General features: G+C 34.4%; 1 long non-coding RNA gene across 1 annotated transcript in view; it reads left to right on the forward strand.

Moving 5' to 3' along the window:
• Nucleotides 1-1676: 1676 nt before the first annotated feature.
• The window catches only part of LOC121137464, a 32157-nt gene continuing 11734 nt past the window's right edge, over nucleotides 1677-22099 (forward strand). Inside the window, exon 1 of the long non-coding RNA XR_005874698.1 lies at nucleotides 1677-1779. This is a non-coding gene — a long non-coding RNA (uncharacterized LOC121137464). The remainder of the gene's footprint in view (nucleotides 1780-22099) is intronic.

The following is a 22099-nucleotide window of genomic DNA, read 5'->3' on the forward strand; positions in this document are numbered from 1 at the left end:
CATGGGTGTGCATACAAATGTTGTACAAAGTTAAAGATGAAGGGTGGAAGAGTTGTAGAACATTGAAAGCAGAAATTAATGGGAAATTTAATGATACAATCCATGAATATGCTGCAAAGGAGGCTATAGCTGTTAAGCTGTCAAGATTAGTGTGATTACAGAGAGGACTGTTATGAACCATGACATAGGGAAGGGTGACCTTACAGAAACAATCCACACTCAGATAGTGTTCCAAATTCAGAGAACAATCACTCTCTGCTCCAAAAAAATGGCTGATTAAAAGCACTGTTGCTAATGTGACTCAGGCAGTTGAAGTTTTATCTAAAGCTGGCAGCCAAATATGACCGTACCATTTTCATGGTTCTGAATTTTCAGGCATGATGGATGGAAGAGTAAATGGGGTCAAGTGTTCTTATATTGCATAAAGAGAGTCACAGAGACCTTTCAGGTTTGGGAGGGGATGCCCCTGCATGAAGGTATTGAGAAGGCAATGTCAAAGTGAATCTAGATTTGCAGTGAAGAACCAAATATATTGGAATTAACAGTGTCATGAGATTATAGATATATATTCCAAGGAGAGCTGGAGAGAAAGAATGGAAGAGAGAGAGAGGGTGGGGGGAGACAAACAATGAAATAGGGACAGAAGGGAGAGAGTCATTTCAAAGGCAGCAATGCTTGAGGAACAGAGCCATCTAAATCCCTTTGGTTGTAGATATGTAACTACAAGGTTTTCTATTCCTTCTGGGAGGTTCTGCTGTCTCTTTGGCCCACAGATTTTCACTCTGCCTCCATTCTTCCCTTTTGGAATGTCAATGCATATTCCCTTCCAAAAATTTTGAGTGTACACCAGTTATTTTTTTTTCGTAAGTAAGAACAGTAGCATTAAATTTTATCTGAGTTGCCTAGGCTATAGAGTATCAAATTCTTGGACACCCAAACTGTCTAGGGTACAGAGTCCATCTCATGAAGTGGTTCTTATGTCATATTAGGTAACATCTCTAAGAAGCCTGTCTGATTTTCCATAAGACAGACAAGGAGTGGATTGGGATGGGAAGTGAGGGAAAGAGGAACTGAGAGTAGCAGAAGGAAAGGAAAGTGTAATCAGAATATATTATTGAGAAAAAAATGTATGGCTCAGCAGTTAAAAGCACTGTGCTTCCTGAGTTCCTGAGTTAGATTCCGAGAAACCACTTGGTAGCTCACAACTTTCCATGATAGGATCTTGTTCCCCCCTTTTAGTACAAAGGTATACATGCAGAACACTCACACACAAAAAAATCTATTTTCAGTATAGGGAAAAAATAAGAGGAAGATACACAAATGACTGATAAACACTTGCAAATTGTTTACTAAAAGTGTTGCCTAGCCGGGCGGTGGTGGCGCACGCCAGTAATCCCAGCACTCGGGATGCAGAGGCAAGCGGATCTCTGTGAGTTCGAGGCCGGGCTGGACCGACAGCCTCCAAAACAATACAGAGAAAACCTGTTTCATAAAAACCAAAAAAAAAAAAGTGTTGCGTTTTGTCTCAGAGGAGATTTTGAAGTGTCATGACAGTGAAATACTACGTGGTCTTTGGAGTTGGACTAAATAATCACTTTCCACTGTTATGTTGCCATGAGACGAGCCAGGAAGTGGAATGTGGTGGTTACCATTAGATACTCCCCTGAGGGCTTCAGACTCTCGAATGGTCGCTTCCAATTCGGTGACATTAATTGGAAAGTACTAAGTGTGCCCCACTTGAGAGAATTTGTCAGTGATGGTGACTTTGAAAATGTAGAGGTCAGCTAAACTTCCAATTAATTTTTTTCTTTGTCCTATGCTCGTGTTTGAGATTTGCTTCCCAGCTTCTGACTGCTGTTGTTAGGCCCTGATACCCCACCCTGTTCCCACCACACTATACTCTTTTCTCTTTGGTACTGTAATCCATAATTAACTCTTTCTTCTTGAAGTTGCCTTTGTTCATGGAGTTTTTTCCCAGTAAGAGTAACAATAAATCCCACATGGAGTTGTACTTAGACAAGGCACAGATGAAGGACGTATCATCTGGCAAAGTATCAAGTGGGAGAGCTATACCAGGTCCCATCGCTTCATGTAATGCTCCCAATACCAGGGAGATTTCCTACCAAGAAATCCTGCTGTGCTGCTGAGAAAAGTGAGCATTGAGGAAATCAAGAAAGGTAGTAGAAATATTTCATCTACAAATAATTGTACTTCCCCATCGCTAATGACATGATTTTTTTATGTTTTGTCCTTGAACTTCTGTCATTCCCCAGCCCAACATAGGTAAGAGTAGAAATAAACACGTCCTTGAATGAAACTGTAGAGAAAATTTCAGTTTCTTTCCACTAACTGGTAACTAATATGCTAGTTTACCAATCTCATATTAGATATCAAATATTGAATTTTAAACCTTTAAAATTTAAACATATTTATGTAAATATGCCAAATGGAAAGTTTTTATTCCGTAACTTTAAATAACTCAAATAAGCACAAAGTTACAAAAACAAATGGCCAGGATAATGTTGTTGAATTATTTTTCTGAAATAATGGATAATTGTGTCCATAGTCAACTGAATTTTGTCTTTGTTGAGCTGAGGACTGAAACAAGGATTTTGTGCATACCTGGAAAGCAGTCTACCACTGATCTATAATCTCGCCCACTGATTAGATTTTTAACAACATAGCAAGCCTTTTTAGCAACCTTTTTTACTCAAGATCAGGATTATCCAACTTAGGAGAGCTTATGTTTAAAAATTATTAGTTTAAGAGGTTACTATTGATGAGTATAATTTTGCATTTCAATAACTATTCTTAGCTAGGAAAAAAGTGATGATGATGCAGCCATTGTATAGATGAGAGTTTTTCAAGAAATTGCTCTGTAAAATGAATCTCAATTTATAAACTTTTATCATTCTTATCATTAGGTTAAATAAGTCTTTCCATAAATCATTATCTTCTCAATTTATAAAGACCAGAAATGAAACTTCAAAAGTAACACTATGGAGTCCATTTTAGTTGCTATAAAATTAGTAAAAGAATGTTTTAATTCTTCATGAAATATTTCACTGCCCTTTGAAAATTGCTTTGTTAGTGATGCCCTTCTTGCTTATATAGACCATTCCATAAAGAAAAAAAAGATGCTCTTGATCAGTTGAAAAATTTAGATAATATGTGAATTATCAAGCTTCCAAACAGCAAAACCTGCACCATTATAAAGATTTACTAATTTATAACACATATTATATAAATCAGAATACCCAATAAAAGACACACGGCTGGATTTACTAAGTAACTTCTGATTGACAGAGACTGAAATTAAAAAAAGTTATACCATATATTTTTATATCTTATAATGTTATCAATGTGACTGATATTTTATCATCTTAGATGTGTTATAGTCTCCTGAAATCAGTCAGGGTGCATAATTAACAGTGTGTGTTAACTTGAGTAAAGAGATGTAACAGTCAAAATATTGTTGCTAAACTTAATCTTAAAATGTAAATCACAATATATACCTAGTCTTTACTGAAGGTATTTCCTAATATTTAAGTAGTTAAACAATAGTTGAGATATATTTCAATATCAGGTTTACCTATGTGAAAAAATATTTACATTTACATTATTGATTGTTTTATTTGAAATAAAGAAAAAAACATTAGTTTTTTAAAAAATAAATCTAAATTCCAAACCCATTCTTTCAACAGATTTTTCTTCTTTCTTTTTATCATTTTTTAATTTAGTTTTAAATGGCTTAATTTACATGTCAATCCCAGTTCCCTCTCCCTCCCCTCCGCCCGCACTCTGCTTCCCCCCCCCACCCTCCCACACTATTGCCAAATCCTTCCACATAGGGGATATCTAGAGTCTGTCATTTCACTCTGGGTAGGGTCCAGGCACTCCCCTAAGAGTCCAGGCTGAGAGAGCATCCCTCTTTGTGCTATAGGCACACGATGACAGTTTGTATTCCAGGGATAGACACTGATCCACAGCTCAGGGCCCCATAGGTTGCCCAGGCCTTCTCGCTGACACTCACATTTGGGGGGGTCCAGATCAGACCCATGCTGGCCTCCCCACTGTCGGTCTGGGGTCCAAGAGCTCTCCCCTGTTCAGATCAGCTGTCTCTGCTGGTTTTGCCAGCCCATTCTTTGCCTATTTGCTCATCACTCATCTCTCTCTGTCACTGGGTTCCTTGGGTTCATTTCAGTAATTAATTGTGTGTTTGCCTCTGCTTCCATCAGCCACTGGATGAAGGCTCCTGGATGGTTATAGACATCAAGTTCATTATCAGGAATGGGCATTCGAGGTGGTCTCTCCACTATTGCTTAGCTTGCCAATTGGTGTTATCCCTTTAGGATAGAAGACAGATCAGGCACCAGAGTGACCTCGAGTGATCAACAGATTTTTTTTTATTTTTAAATTTAATTTAGAAACAAGCTTGCTTCACATGTCAATCCCAGCTCCCTCTCCCTCCCCTTCTCCCAGGCCCTCCCACTAACCCCCTTCCTCCAGTCCCCACTCTATTTCCCAGGGAGGGTAGGAGCTCCATGTGAGATCTCCAGAGTCTGTCATTTCATTCAGGTCAGGGCCTACACCCTCCCCCAAGAGTGCAGGCTAAGAGAGCATCTCCCATTGTGGGGTGGGCACCCAAAGTCCATTTATATGCCGGGGATAAATACTGATCTAATACCCAAGGACGAATAGACTGCCTACATTCAAAGGATCTGAATCAGTCCCATGCTGGACTCCCAGTCATCAGTTTGGGGTTCAATATCTCTCGCTTGTTCAGGTCAGCTGTTTCTGTGGGGTAACCAGCCCAGTCTTGACCACATTGCTCATCAGTCCTCTGTCTCTATTTCACTGGGTTCCTTGAGTTCAGCTCAGGGTTCAGCTGTGGGTGCCTGCCTCTGCTTCCATCAGCCACTGGATTAAGGTTCTGTTTCCCAGACTCTCTGGCAGTGGGAATGTATGCTTGCATTCCCCTGATCCATGTCTAAAATCCATATATGAGTTAGTACATACCGTGTTTGTCTCTTGTGACTGGGCTACCGCATTCAGGATACTTTCTTCTAGTGCCATACATTTGCCTGCAAATTTCAAGATTCCATTGTTTTTTTTTTCCGCTGAATAGTACTCCATTGTGTAAGTGTAAAACACAATTAATAGTCTGTAATTGAGATATACATCAGAACAAAATTATGTATTGTGTCATCTGAACCCATATATTTGTATGCAAAATAAGAAATGAATATAGCTAGTGAAAATAAACGATGACAAGAGAACATTAAAAGCTGCACACAGACACATATTCAGATAACCACAGAGAATGCTTTTGCCAAGTAACTAACAGAGTACAAAGAACTCCTGAAATGACCTGGAACCTGCAGCATCTAACAGATGATGGCACAGAAAAGACAAAACACGATTTGGAGACACATTAGCAAGAAACTAACAATATACAACCGGTAGGAGGAAAGCATTATGTCTTTGTTTCAGGAGCCAATGAAAGCATCCCTCTCCCTTTAAGTCAATGAATAAAACAGATCCTTCAGTAAGCCGACCACAGAGCCCTTGCTGGGCCCCTGAGGATCACTGAGCAAACATTGAATTACTGGATAAAGTAGAATAAATCACATAATCCTTCAGCATATTTTGATAATGACTAAAGTGTCAGTGGCTTCAAATTTTCACTTCCCTGAAATGTAGAGGAAATTTTAAATGGGAAATTAGAAACAAAACGAAAACTGTGAGAGTGACTTAGGATTTCAAGTGCCACTGGTCCCACCCCTAACATTCTGGGCATGTGTATGTGTGAACACAGGTGTGCTGGTAAATTTGTCAATTTGCACATGTATAAGGCAGAGAGATACACATTGGGTATGTTTCTCCATCACTCTGTAACTATTTTTTCAAACATGATGCTTAAATAATTAATTTCATTCCTTACAGTATACTTAATTTCTCCTTAAAACTATGTATTCAGCATAATTCATGGTTAAAAAAAACACTTGAATCTGATACATAAAAATCATGATAACAAATTAATTTAAAAAACAGACATTCTTTTAAATATGTGCTTTGCTACTAATAAATATAAGAAGCTTGCCATTGACGAACTGTTTGTACTCCTGTGTTCCATCAGATCTTAGATTTCCTTGGCCCATATCATGCCTTATGAAGGACAAATAGTATTATATAATGTGTATTTTTCAGAGAAGTTCAACAAAAAAAGGAACAAAGCTTTGTGTAAATGTGTATTTATCCACTCCACAACTCACATTAAAAATTAATTAGCCAGTAGTGTGATATTAAGGGGCAAAACACACTACATGAAATATGTCCATGAGAATAATGACATTATCAGTGAACCTATGCCCTAAATTAATGATTCCAATCGCTTCTCTCTTTCACCCCATGATACAAAAGACCTTCCCTGGTTAAAAACAGCATGGTACTGGACTACTCGGTTTACAGATGTATGAGAAAATAAATGTATTATAACATACTACTCACCAAATATACTAAGAGAAAGTCTGTCTAAGTTTGGGTACAAGTTATCCCACTAATACTGGAGTTTACTTCATCAGTTAGAATAGGAAGCCCCAGAACATCCCTGCTTCCTTCTTCCAAGTGCTAACTGTCAAATCTGATATTCACATCGATTACACACATCAAAATTCATGGTTACATAAGTGCTTTCCCTATTGAACTGTGTCTTTAGTCTTTATAAGTGAATTGCTATTAAATTGAGAAAAAAATCTTTCCAGGACTTTTGGGGGTAATATTATGTTTAAGAAAATCTGCAAAGAACATAGTTTATCTCAATAAGAAAAGCAGCTTGAGATGCAGACCATGTGTTGAAATGGAGCACGCATAGAACCTTCCAGTACTGTGAAAGCTAGCCAAGAGGAATGAATTTTCCAGGTCCCCCTTGCATTGTTTTTATTTTGCAAATAAGTGTATGATGTCTTTAGAAAGAAAATACCTATGCCCAGTGTGGGATACTTCAATACAAGTTGTATATCAGGGATACTTGAAGCCCCTAAATAGTATAGACTATTCCATTACTCACAATTTGGTGCAAGAACTAGACAGTATTTTAAAAACCATGAAATTTGTGTATCAATTCCAACAATGTATCAAAATAAGAACCAACAGTATTTACTGTAGAAATGGTTTTTAGTGTATAAACAGTAACCAGCATGAGTCATTTAGAGACATAGAAGTTTAAAGAATATTATATTAAAAGAGCAAAACACCACCAGAAATTTTGAGAATAAACATATGATAGAACATTTTTTATTATTTTTTCTTATCATATATACCCTAATGTTACTTATCTTATTTAAGGCTTAATTCTTGTTTCTATCGCATCTTGTTCTCAATAAATTTTTTCCAAAAGTCTATGTTCCACTTCTAGCTGTAAGACAACAGAGAATTTCTTAGTCTTTGTCTATGTCTCTGATTTCTTTCTAACTTACATTCATTTCATAGCACATTCCCAGTATACAAATAATGCGATATTCAAAATGAAATTTATATAACAAAGTTGAAGACCAAAGCAATGTAAAGTCAGGCTTTTCGGGAGCTATCTTCTAACAAGTTTCAGCTTTGAGAACTTGTGTTAGTTCTTCTTTAATTCTTTTCTGTAGTTCTCATACTGTTGAACAATGAAGAACTAAACCTTCATTACTTTGAATTAGTACTAACTTATTTTAAATATCAATATATTATATAACCTATCAAGAATATTAGTTACAAACTTTATATTTTACTTTGCATAGGCTTTCCAATATTCCATTTGAAACACTTTTTATATTAAAACCTTCCCTACGGACATCAAAGTTTAATAACAGGTATAGCATAATTCTTTATTACTATTTCTTTCAAATGAGAAATGTTAATGTCTAAGTGTAGTTGTTTCTTAATGAACTTATAATTTATTTTATCAAATATATTTGGTAGATGTGCAATAAATTAATGTAAGCTTTAAATGCAATTACAAATATACTTTTCAAAGAAACTACAAATTTTCACACAATGTATTAAAATAATCTGTCATTCATGTAGTATGTAACAGATGGACCAAAAGTTATACACATCAACTTTTAGCATGAGTATAAATAAAAATTGACATGCATTCAGGTTTTTTGTAAATTTTAAAAGTTGATATACTTAAAGTATTGTTAACATTTGCATTACTATTTATTATATGGAACTAAACCAATTTTGTGACTCTGTAATAATAAACCTATATAATATAAGTCAAATCATCAACATCATTTAATATATTATTATGTCTAAAATGCTATTTTCAGGCAACTTTTACTAATATCTTTTTACCCATTATTTTTCTATGGACATTCTTAATGATCACTGTTTGTAATCCTGAACCACATCAGGGCTGAGACAGAAGGATTTTGAATCTGTGATTAATCTGAGGAAACAAATTAGATTCTAAGGAAGCCAAGGTTACATAGCTAGACCCTGTCTCAAAAAAAAGGAAAAAATATGAAAATTATTCATTTTTAAACAGCCATTTACAAAAAATACAATAATTAATTCTACAGTTCAAGATATCATTTCCACCTTTGCAATTGGAGGATACTCCTTAATAGTGTAACACAATCTTTGTATTGATATTCTTGAGTAGATTACAGATTACAAACATGTCATGATCATTTTGGAAATCATTACTTTCAACTTGCAAAGAATCACTGAGTGATTGCCAAGGTAAAAGAGTGCTTGATAACACAATCATGAATTTGCATAATTCATTCTGATCTCTTCATCCAGGAAGATATAATGATAGCATGCATTTGGGAAATAAATTACAGAAAATTGTCTGCTTACAGCTTCATACATATTTAAAAGAAAGATTATGTTTTCTGATAAAGCAGACTCTGCATTTTCAAGACCATTTTTTGGCAGTTATTATACTTTTGTTGTAACAGATTCTTAAGGTTCATACTGATCTTCTGAGAAATCATATCAACATATAAGAATATCATTATTAATGGTATATTATATGTATAATAACAAATACATTATGCTTTATTAAAATAAGTAGAAAAATAAAACAAAACCTCTTTTCTATTTATTTTTTGACTTACATACTGGAACTCTTTTAATATTGCCATAGAAACTACAATGATTCTAATAGGATACTTAGAATTTAGACAGTAGTACAAAGGTTGATGATTTGCATCTTAATTTTAACTCTGGCATTAGAATCTTCATTATCTTAACTTAGTTGAATTTGTTTCTTTTTTTCCAAGACAGGGCCTCTTTGTGTAGCCCTGGGTGTTCTGTAACAAGCTCTGTAGCCAAGGCTGGCATGGAAATCACAAAGAACCTTCTTCCTCTGCCTTCTGAGTGCTGCTATAAAAGACATGGGCTACACTACCTAGCTTGCAGATTCTTCACTAAGCAAGAAATATATAAATAAGCATAACTTCACATGTGAGTAATATAATACATTTTAGTATAATTTATGTTTTGTTGAAGTTAACACAATTTTATCATGAATAATAATAATAAATGTCAAATATATAATATATAATATGAAAAAATATAATATAGATCTTTGGTTATGAATCGTTTATTAGGAATACATATATTTGCTACTCTAAAAAGAGTGATTCCTCCTCTCTCAGTAACCTGTTGTTCTTCATCTAGAAATAAGGTGATATTGAATTTCCTCACTCCACATTTCCCTGTAGACATAATTTGTCAGTGTGGAAAATTATTAAGAATAACAAAATGTCATTTACAGAAGACATTGTCCTTCAAAAGGCATGTTATTCTTCTATCTCCTATCATTTCCCTTTTCTGTGATGTTCAGTGGATGAATTATTTCTAACCCCACATACAAAGTAATATACTTTAAGAATCTTAAGTAGAATATAATGTAGCAATATATAAATGTATGTATAACAATGATAATTATAGACTAAAAGGTCACAAATTTGAACTTGACAAGGGTATGTGGGAAGAGTTAGTATGAGGTAAATATGGAGTAGAAGTGGTATGAGAATGTTCTTAAATGGTAAAACTTAAACTTGTATGTGAAAAGAAGATTGCAGGAAAATCTATTGATATGAATATAAAACTGTTTCAAAATAATAAAAGCCTATTCATAAATTAAAATAATATAAAAACAATGGTATGTTTCTGCAATTTTATCTTTTTTTCCTGGTTTTTCAAGACTGGTATTCTCTGTGGCTTTGGAGGCTGTCTGTCCTGGAACTAGCTCTTGTAGACCAGGCTGGTCTCGAACTCACAAAAATATGCCTGCCTCTGCCTCTGCCTCCTGAGTGCTGAGATTAAAGGTGTGGGCCACTACCACCCAGCTCCACAAGAAAGTTTTTGTAATAATTATATTAATGCCTATATATAAATGCAAATATATTGGAAATCCTTAAATACAAAATGAAAAAATTTTGTCTAAAATTGCTTTCATCATTCACCCAGAGGGAATGGCTTGTGAGCTCTTTGTTAATTTTTCAAATTTCCACAAAGGCATCAAATTTCTCTTTTGTAAGAACGGATTCTGATTCAGTTCTTTTGCGGGGAGTGAATTGAATATATAGACATTTTTCTAACTTGAATCTACCGTAGAATCTTGGGTCACTCTCTTTGTATTATTCTCCTCACCTCCACATTGACTAACCATTGGATTAAAAGCCATCTATAGACCTTGCCAATGAAATGCCTAGCTTTTAAAACTTAGATGACGTCAGTACATCCATGGTAGCACTACAAGTGAAGGTCTACCTTCAAATAAACATTTAAAAGGTATTCTTTTCAGAGATAATTATTTTTAATTCATCTTTATGTGTGCCAGCTCCACTTAGTCTTCACAAGACCTAAATAGAATGTCTGATTCTACTGAACTGTTGTTATCTATAGGTGTGAGTATACCAGACAACAGTTCTAGCGACCACATTCATATCTTCTGCAAGACCAGCAAGTAGTCTTACATAATGTGACATCACTCTAGGTCCTGCATAGGAATTCTATGCTTGAGCATATCAGCCTTGTTTTCCTGTTCTAAATGTAAATATAGATTACTTAATATAACATTCAGAAATGCCTCTTTTATTTCCCTATTTAGTCATCACATTTTTTGGCCATAATTTTCCTGAGAAAACCAAATAGGTTGGATGAATGGATGGATCAAGATTTAATATTGATGATGGCAACAGATATATGGTAGAATGAGAGAATGAAAAAAAGAAAAAATAAAGGAAGGAAGGAATGAAGATAGAAAAGTATAGAGAGAGACAGACAGACAGGTAGATAATTGACACAAGATATGATTTAAGAGAAGAAATCACCACCTCAGCTATGAAACTAAGAAATGTTGTGAAGGCTGATGATCTAGGATAGTGGCAGCATGGTGATTCAATACCAAAATAACAAAACAAAACAAAAGAACAGCACCGATGGGAAAGCAAAACGTGAAATTCTTTGTACAAGGACAAATGTCTCAATTTATAAGCAGAGAGACCGGGTAATCCCATTGAAAAATAGCAATTGTGTAGAGCAAACCTTGAAGGCCTTTGGGCTTGACCTTCAAGGGAATGAAAGAAAAACTGTCCCTGATCCAGGAGTGAAAAGAGCAAATCAATGTGTTTGCCTCCTTGAAACTTTCTGAGTCCCCAGCAAATTTGTTTGGTAACTTGACAACTCAATCTCCTACAGACATTTGCAAAAGAAACTCTATAATATGTAGAATATCATAGTGCATTAATTTTTTCAAAATTTTCATGAATAAGTAAAGTTGTCCTAAGTCTAACCACAACAACCGAATTCTCTGACCCATCGCAATGTAGTATATTAAGTCAGTATTTTGTGTTTGAACTTGTACTCACAATACTTGTGCTTGTTTTATTATCAATAAATAAATTCTAAAGCATGTCCTCAGTGTAACAGAAGATTTGAGTTCAATAATTCTTGTAACATTTTTCAACTCCTAAAATCCAAGAAAATTAATAATACCTTCTTGATCTTTAGGTGATTACTCTATTTGGTTATGACATAAGATGTGTTGCATTTTCATGGCTCATATCTCTACATTTTTGATAATTAGACTTATGTGTATGATGCTATAAACTGAGATACAAGTTGAGATAGCAGTCTGAAAAATGTGTTTTCCTTAAGTGAATGAGTGAGAAGTTAATGAAGAATGTTGTTAGCATCTCCGTTCTTTGTTTTCATGAGATAGGTCTGCATTAGAAGAAGACACCCTCGGCATACATGCCAGTTTACTAGCAACAGGAAGAACTGATCATATAATTGCAAGGAGCTGTGAGAACTTCATAATTAGATATTATTAAGGAAGTTTCTTAACAATTACCAGTGCATTGCCTGTCTCAGGAATGAAAGCGATTATTTTCCCTTTTGGTCTGAAGAGCAACCACACTTACTTTTTCATCCAACTAGTATTCACATTGCATAGCCCATAGAAGGTTAATAGGAAAAACAGTGGTGTTTATCAATATATTAATAAGAGAATACAGATATATGAGATTTAAAAGAATACAGCAAAGTTATAAAACCAAAATACTATCTTTGTGTTTACAATGTAAAAGTACTAATGTTTATTCTTTGAGAAGATCATCACACAAATATTAATTTGGAAAATTCTATGTTAATCTTTCTCTATTAATTATATAGTCAGCATGAATATACTGTGCTTTATTCAACATCCCATGGATTTTTTAAATTAGGAACAAATACATAAGCAAATAACTTTTTAATATATGGCATCAAATTCAATGCATTTGATGCCTTATATGTTAAGAAAATCATCTAGTTAAATTTTTTTCAACAGGGTTTGAACTAAAAATCATCCTTAATCTTGAAAAGATATTCATCTCTTACCATTTGGTTATACAACAGAAATAAATAAGTGCCAGTTATCATGATTCTTTCTTACCACTTCTCAATTGTTAAAATTTAAGATTTAAAAATATAAGTAACTTCAATTTTATCTTTCTATCTTTTACATAAAATGTTAAAATGGAGAGATTGCCATTGCAATATGAAGATCTTTTAATGGTAAAAATAAATTGGTGAGTAGAGGCAAAATTAAGATGAAGGGACAGATTTTTTTCTTAATATTGATGTCAAATAAATCACTACAAAATAATTTTCTACTTGATGAAAATATTAAAAGAATTGCTTTGTTTTCCTTAAATTAAATGACCGTGAGGAAGTAACAAACTGTGGGGTACTCACCTCTAAAAGAGACACCTGTATCACTCTGCTAGACAAGGATCAATATGGAAAAAATAATTTTTTCTCCTTGCTTTAATGAATTAGGACTATATTGGAGGGAGACAGACTCCATGCATAGAATTCTGTTCTCATGGCAACAGGGAATAACCTCAGAAACATCACAAATAGCAGTGAGGACCTCATAATGAAAATTATTGGGAAATTTCCTTAGCAAGCATCAAAAAAAGTGCATTTCTCCAGATTGAAAACAATATTTTTCAGTAGAGTGGGGTAAAAAAGGAAAAGAAACAATGTATGGTACAGATAATTTGAATGTGTTCATATTATTTAAGCCATAGATCATCTGTTCTATTTTGCTATTTCATTACAACCATTTATTTAATTGCATATTTGTGTGGTAAGAGGGTGGATAACTACAAGTTTTCAGTGTTTAGGGGACAAAGTTTGGTAATTGTACATATGAACTGACATTGATTGTGACAGCATGCAGAACACCTGCATTACCTCATGGCCAAAAAAAAATCTGCTATAGACCTAGGAGACTAAAAATATTGATACTTGATTGCTTTTGAGCAAGGCAGAGTCAATTCAATTTAAGGGTGTTGCCTCTGGTAAGTCAAGCATTCAGCAGTATACACTATACAAATTAAACTTGATGATTTGTGCTTTGATTTAAGACATTGGTGACTATTCAGGGTTTTTTGGTTCATTGTTATTTGTAGAATTTATTTTTTTAGTTCCTTGAGTATTGTAAGTATTTTGATTAGAAATTTATTGAAACTGTAAATTGCTCTTGGTAGATCACTCATTTAATAATATTAATTCTACTAATTCATTAAGATGAGATTTATTTTGATTTTCTCTAGTTTTTCTCATTCTCTCCAGGTATTTTCTCAGTTCTTTGTTGTTGTTGTCTTATTCTTGTTCTTGTTCTAGAAGTCTTTCATCACCCTGGTTAGGTTTATTTCAAATTATTTGTATTTTCATTGATGGTATTTGAAGGAGAATGTGTCCTTTATCTCTCTCTTAGTGTGTTTGCTCTTGATGTATAGAAAGGCCACTGCTTTTTAAACTTGATTGTGCATACACATACATTGTGTAAATTGTTGATCTCTAGCATTTTCTGATACTTTGTGGATTTCTCTGCAGATGGGAACATTTTGACTTCTTGTCCTATTTATATATCATTATTGTCTTTCTCTTCATTTATTGCTCTGGCTATCTTTGAGCACTGCATTAGAAAGCAATGGGATTTCAGTGGTATAGCTTCCAGTTTTTCTCTATTCTGATGATGAGCTATTGGCAATTAAGGACTGCTGAGTAGTAGAGAATTGCCTTCTAGGAATAAAAGTACTGATTGTACAGTATATAGCAGTCAACCCTAAGATCGTATACACAAGAGCAACAAAAAAGGATTTGTCAGGTTTTATACAAACACACACACACATGTGTGTGTGTGAGTCTGTGTGTGTGTAAGATTGTCTATATGTGGCCGTGTGTGTGCACATAAACTATATACTTATACATGCCTATATATGTTCATACAGCCACACATGTATGGGATATATGTATATGTGTATATATGTGTGTGTGTGTGTGTGTGTGTATCACAACAAAGAAAAAGAAGCTATCAACAGAGTAGGGAGTGAATGACAAGGGTGAAAGATGGTTAGCTTTGAAGTAATAAATTAGAAGTAGAAGCAAAGATTAGTAAAGTGGTGCATTTCTATAATAATTACAAATATATTAAAATTATTAATTATAATAGATGATAAGTAAGTAGATAGGTTAAGATGTATCTGGCAAAAATTGGAAGAGGGTTGTGAATATGAACAAAATATAGATTATGAAATTCTCAAAGAATTGACAAATCATTATTTAATAAAAAACACATTGGGACCTGACATACTTAGTATTGTGTACTGTTCTCCCATCAAAATGCAGAGAAAGAGAGAGCAGATTCCTGAGAATTGTCCTCTGAACTCTACTCACATATGTATTTATACCACATACAACAAATAAACCAACAAATGTATTAAACAAACAAATGTATTAAACAAACAAAATAGAATCGACCATCAAAAGTATTCCCTGTGTCTTTTTTTTACTGCACTAAATGCTTTCAATCATCTTCATAGTGAAGAAAACAGAGGTAAACTCATATTGAATATAGACCTGCCTATTCCAAGTTAAAAAGGCTGTCAAGAGAGTGAGAACATAGGGACATATATTGATTGGGATGAAAGTGAGCATATCTGAAATGTGTTAGAATATATTTCTTCCATAGTAGTTGCTGAAGATATGTGACAAAATGGATCTGATTACTGTGATATATAAAGGAATAGGTTAAACAAAAGCATTGTCTGAAATCTAAACTTCATGGATTTTATTAATTAATTAATTTGTTCTGTTTATTCAACTCATCTGGAAGTGTGAAATATCCAAATGTTTTCTGAATTCATTATATACTTCTAAAAGCCTTTTAAAAATATACATACAACTTATACAAGAGATTTAACCAATGAAGTAAACTGCTTTACCACAAGCCAGGTGTTGTTTTAGGGTTTTGTGGATATGTATTTTATTTTCTTAACATTGTCAAACAGGGTGTCAATCACTTCTTTAAATTGTTGAAGACAGGTATCACAATCACAATGGGTTTTTGTAATGATAATAAGGAATACATTAATATAGAAAATGTATCAAAACAAATGTGTGGTCTGCTCAATGTTCAGTCAGACAGCAGAGCTGTACTATTTCACAGGTTGCAATCTGTGAATGATTAGACATTAGCTTGCATTTTGTCTTTAAGTAGAGAATACCATCACAGAGGCTATTCAGATGAAATGTCTTAGTCGTGCTATCCATGCATACTTCATTGAATTACTATCAGTGTTCATGTTTATTCTTGTTTTGATTTAATAAATATACTTATGTTATAAAATAGCATTATTTGCAAAGAATTACATAACATATTAAGATCATAGAGTAAATATGAAGTTGCCTTCTAGAGCTACTATTCCTCTTGGGAGCAAAGAACCATGTCAGGACTGGGACAACCATCTATAAATACAGATGATTCATTCTACTGGAAAAAAATTCTGAAGCGTAGGAGAAGTACTTAGTGAAACATATTGTTGGTTTCTTATAAACCACCTACTTTTTGTTACAATGAAAATCATTTTGGTCTAAAACAAAAATCCCTTGTTTCTTCATGTAAACTCGCGATGGTTATATTATGTTATGAAGAACAAGCTGTCACGCAATAAGTAAACAGGTTTTGATTTTTATTTGCATCCCAGGAGCAGTCTAATTAACCAGGATATTTATACTCCAATGCAGTAGTAGGAAGATAAAATATGTTAATATCAGGATAGTGTGTTATGTTACTGAAGGATAATAATTGATGCTGCAGTTCCCTTTGAAAACATTGGGGAAAGTCCCTTATATCCAATTTCTTTCTTCTATGTGCAAGTATATTTTAATACATTTTAATAAAACATCAATTTTCTTCGTGAGTATTTGTTATTGTTTGAAGAAATCAGTCAATTTGACTTTTTAAATAATGTTTTGATACAATTCTTACATACACATTTGAGTGACTCTTATTATCAATTATTTTTTTTTCTAACATGTCATTCTATCTCATCAGAAGAGTAAATCATATGTAATCTTATCAACAACCCCTGTCTGGAGGCAAAACCATTAGAGACACACAAAGGTCTTAACTTTTGCATCTACTTCAACAAATCATTTTCTGTTTGGCAAGTTTTGGCAAAGAAAAAAATTGGCTTTTCTAGCAGAAACGGCAAAATGTGACAAAAAGATGAAATGAAATTTCTACATGATTTAACATCTCATTGTATAGAAAAGAGAAATAATTACTTCAGACACCAAGTAAGAACCAACAGGCTTACGCCTGAAGAAAATATTTGCTGAGATCATTCTGTTCAATGTTATTCCTCAGTTCACTGGTTTAAGCTAAATCTGTCTTGAGAAGTACAACCTATATGGAATAACACACATTCAAATTTTGGATAAGTCACATATGTAATCACCTTTGAATTTCCTTTCACTGTCTTTATAATACATAGAGGACAATAAAGGTTAATTTTATAATTTTCTTAAGTAGTGTATTCATACATGTTTAGTGGAAATGAGAACAAAATTGATGGTTGATGGCAATTCTTTATTCATTTTATGACACAATGAGATTGTACAATTCCTTGTAACTTTTACAGCTGACTAGAAAGAGAGGGTGAAATTTCCAAAAATAACTTCCAAATTATTTCTGCCCTAATGTAATTGTTCCTGTAAACACAATGCCTGTCTGGTTTATTGATCGCTGTTATAATGTGATCTTTATATCTTTCGAGTCTTAACTACCCTTCATTGGAACATTAACTCACACAATTAAAACATTTTATTTCCTTAAACTCTCTTCTAATAAAATCTTAGCAACATCAGAGTTTTCCTTTAATATCTTCCATACCAACCCTGATTACTTATTGCAAATCATGGTTACATTTATGGTAACTATCATAAGGCAGGTTCCTTTTTTTAATTAGCAGCCACTGTTTTTAAAATTTTTGGAATTATTCATTTTATTTAGGTCAGTTTACTGTAGTAGATGATCTAATTTTAACGTGATAATTATACTTTGTACTTATCTCTTTTAAGGTTTTATTTATGTGACTACATAAAATGTTTGAGTAATAGTTTAATTCTGAACATTATGTACCTTGTATATGACATAGTAAGCCATGAGGACTCAAATTTCGTCCTATCAGTAATATTTATATTACCTGAATTATTTAATTAATTGAAATTATTTATGCTATCTGCTTTACTTTATTATATATTTATTTCCTTATTCTATTTTCAAAGTTTTTGTCAAAGTTTCTATGTAAGATGCTTTTGGGTTGTAGTATTACAAAAAATGTTTAAATGGTGTACTAAATGGCAAGAACTATAGAAAGCCCACTGATATAAACTTTATTTCTAATTGATTATTTAAGTGTATGCCAAAGATCTACTAGATAATGCCTATTTACATGAAAATTAAATTTTTGATAAAATATATCTCTACAAGATATGAAATTGGAACCCTTACAAGAATTTACAATAAGAATTGGAAATATTGGCTTGGACATGTGATTCACTAATTAGGAGCACTTGTATTAGTAGAAAAACTGGATTCGAATCCTATCACACAAAATGGGATGTATAATTATCAGTAACACTAGCTTCAGGGGATTCAATGCCATCTTTTGACTTCCCTGAGCAATAGACATATATATGGTATACTGATATATACATATAAATCAATATACCTAATTCATTAAATAAGCCTAAATAAAACCCAGATAAAATATTGAAAACATAATCAATGATGATAAACTGTAGATTTAATCCCCATAGTGCTGTAGCACTGGCAGGAAAGGGAGGGACTGAGGACAGGAAATAGAGGGTGAACATGACTATGATCAATTATGAAATTAGTGAAAATGTGAAAAAATAAATTGTTAATCCATGAAAGGAACAATTTTTTATATATTGAGAACTAAAGGGGAAATTTTTCAACAGTGATTGATAACATAGTATATGCAAATAACAATATGAAATATTATATACTTTAATGAATACAAACCTAAACCCACTGGGTTAATTTTGTTTTGATGAACTGTGACAGAATATCACAAGGTTTTTAATTATTTGAGAATAAACCTCCACTTCATACAGAACTCTGGCAGTTAGAATGTCTGAGAATGAGGGTATATCTGAAGATGTATTCTTGCTGTTGATTTTCAGTTTAGAAGAATGAAGAGGGAGAGAAGGAAATTTGGAAATACTTAGAAAAACAGAACAAAAATGGATTAAATACTAGCAAACCGGATTCAAGAATACATCAGAAAAATCATTCACCGTGATCAAGTAGGCTTCATCCCAGGAATGTTGGGATGGTTCAATATTAGAAAATCCACCATATAAACAAACTGCGAAAGAAGAACCACATGACCATCTCAATAGATGCTGAAAAAGCCTTTGACAAATTCTAGCACCCCTTCATGATAAAGGTCCTAGAGAGATCAGGGATAACAGGAACGTACCTGAACATAACAAAAGCAATATACAGTAAACCAACAGCTAACTCAATCTAAATGGCGAGAAACTCAACGCAATTCCTATAAAATCAGGAGCAAGACAAGACTGTCCACTCTCTCCATATCTCTTCAATATTGTATGTGAAGATCTAGCTACAGCAATAAGACAACAAAAGGAGATCAAGGGGATAAAAATTGGAAAGAAGAAGTCAAGATTTCACTATTTGCAGATGATATGAGAGTTTATATAAGTGACCTGAAATACTCCACAAAGGAACACATAGAGCTGATGAACACCTTCAGCAAAGTGGCAGGATACAAGGTTAACTCAAAAAGTCAGTGGCCCTATTCTATACAGGATGATGAAGTGGCTGAGAAAGAAATCAGAGAAACAGCACCCTTTACAATAGCCGTAAACAGCATCAAATATTTGTTGAAAATGTTAACCAATGAAGTGAAAGAAATTTCAGTCAAGAACTTTGAATCTTTAAAGAAAGAAATCAAAGAGGATACCAGAAAATGGAAAGATCTCCCATGCTCTTGGATTGGTAGGAACAAATAATAAAAATGGCAATCTTGCCAAAAGCAGTATATAGATTCAATGCAATCCCTATCAGAAGTCCGGCACAATTCTTCACAGACCTTGAGAGAATAATAATCAACTTTATATGGAAAAAGAAAAGGCCCGGGATAGCCAAAACAACCCTATACAATAAGGAAACTTCAGGAGGCATCGCCATACCTGACTGCAAGCTCTATTATAGAGCTATAGTCCTGAAAACAGCTTGGTATTGGCAGAAAAATAGACAGGTAGACCAATGGAACTGAATTGAAAACCCTGATTTTAACCCACACAACTATGAACACTTTTTGACAAAGAAACTAAAACTATACAATGGAAAAAAGAAAGCATCTTCAACAAATGTTGCTGGCATAACTGGGTATTGGTATGCAGAAGAATGCAGATATATCCATGTTTATCACCTTGTACAAAACTTAAATCTAAATGGATCAACGATCTCAACATAAATTCAACCACACTGAAACTCTTAGAAGAGAAAGTGGGAGATACTCTTCACCGAATTGTTACAGGAGACCACTTCCTGAACATAACACTAGTGGCACAGACATTGAGATCGACAATTAACAAATGGGACCTCCTCAAACTAAAATGCTTCTGTAAGGCAAAGGACACAGTCAACAAGAAAAAAGGCAGTCCACAGAATGGGAAAAGATATTCACTAACCCCACATCTGACAGAGGGCTAATCTCCAAAATTTACAAAGAACTCAAGAAGCATGTCTCCAAAACAACAAAGGATCCAATGAAAAGGTAGGGTAGAGAACTAAATAGAGAGTCCTCAACAGAGGTGTCTAAAATGGCTGAGAGACACTTAAGAAAGTGCTCAACATCCTTAGCCATCAGGGAAATGCAAATCAAAACAACTGTGGGATACCATCTTACTCCTGTCAGAATGGCTAATATCAAAAACACCGAAGACAATTTATGATGGAGAGGATGTGGAGAGAGTGGAACACTCCACTGCTGCTGGGAGTGCCAACTCGTACAGCCATTTTGGTAATCAGTAGGAATATTCCTCAGGAAAATGGGAATCAATCTACCACAAGACCCAGCAATTCCACTCTTAGGCATATTTCCAAAAGAGGGCAATTATACAACAAGGGCATCTGCTCCACTATGTTCATAGCAGCAATATTTGTAATAGCCAGAACCTGGAAGCAACCTAGATGCCCCTCAACTGAAGAGTGGATAGAGAAAATGTGGTATTTACAGCTGAGTATTACTCAGCAGAAAAAAACAATGGAATCTTGAAATTTGCATGTAAGTGGATAGCACTGGAAGAAACCATCCTGAGTGAGTTAACCCAGTCACAAAAAGACAAACATGGTATACACTCACTCACATATGGATTTTAGACATGGATCAGGATAGGACCAGTCTGCACTTCCACTGATAGAGAGTCTGGTAAACAGGAAAAAACTAAAAGATATGCATGGTACCCCAGAGAAGAGGAATGAGGCAAGATCCTCTGAACAGATGGGGAACACAGCGAGGGTTGGGGGAATGTGGGTGCTGGGAAGAAGAGAGGGGCAGAAGAGCAAGGGAGGGTAGGTCATAGGGGAACAGGAAGGTTGGGGTGAGTGGGGGGGGTAGAATAGGGGAAAGAGGGAATCATAGGTTAGAAGACAGATCAGGCACCAGTGTGACCTCTAGTGATCTAAATGGATGACACCAATTGCCAAGCTAAGCAATAGTGGAGAGACCACCTCGAATGCCCATTCCTGATAGTGAACTTGATGTCTATAACCATCCTGGAGCCTTCATCCAGTGACTGATGGAAGTAGAGGCAAACACCCACAGTTAAACACTGAACTGAACCCAAGGAACCCAGTGACACACAGAGAGAAGCAATGAGCAAATTGGCAAAGAATGGGCTGGCAAAACCAGCAGAGACAGCTGATCTGAACAGGGGAGAGCTCTTGGACCCCAGACTGACAGCTGGGAGGCCAGCATGGGACTGATCCAGACCCCCTGAATGTGAGAGTCAGTGAGGAGGCCTGGGCAACCTATGGGGTCCTGAGCAGTGGATCAGTGTTTATCATTATTTTTAAAAGTTTGAAATGTATCACCTGTCTTGAATCTGAAAATATTTCTGTGAATAACTCAAATTACACAGAGAGTTTTGCATGAACTCTATCAGGTACCCATGTAAACTAGATCAAATTTTCAAC

Source organism: Mesocricetus auratus, unplaced genomic scaffold (assembly GCF_017639785.1).
Source record: "Mesocricetus auratus isolate SY011 unplaced genomic scaffold, BCM_Maur_2.0 Super-Scaffold_2245, whole genome shotgun sequence".
NCBI classification, from domain to species: domain Eukaryota; kingdom Metazoa; phylum Chordata; class Mammalia; order Rodentia; family Cricetidae; genus Mesocricetus; species Mesocricetus auratus.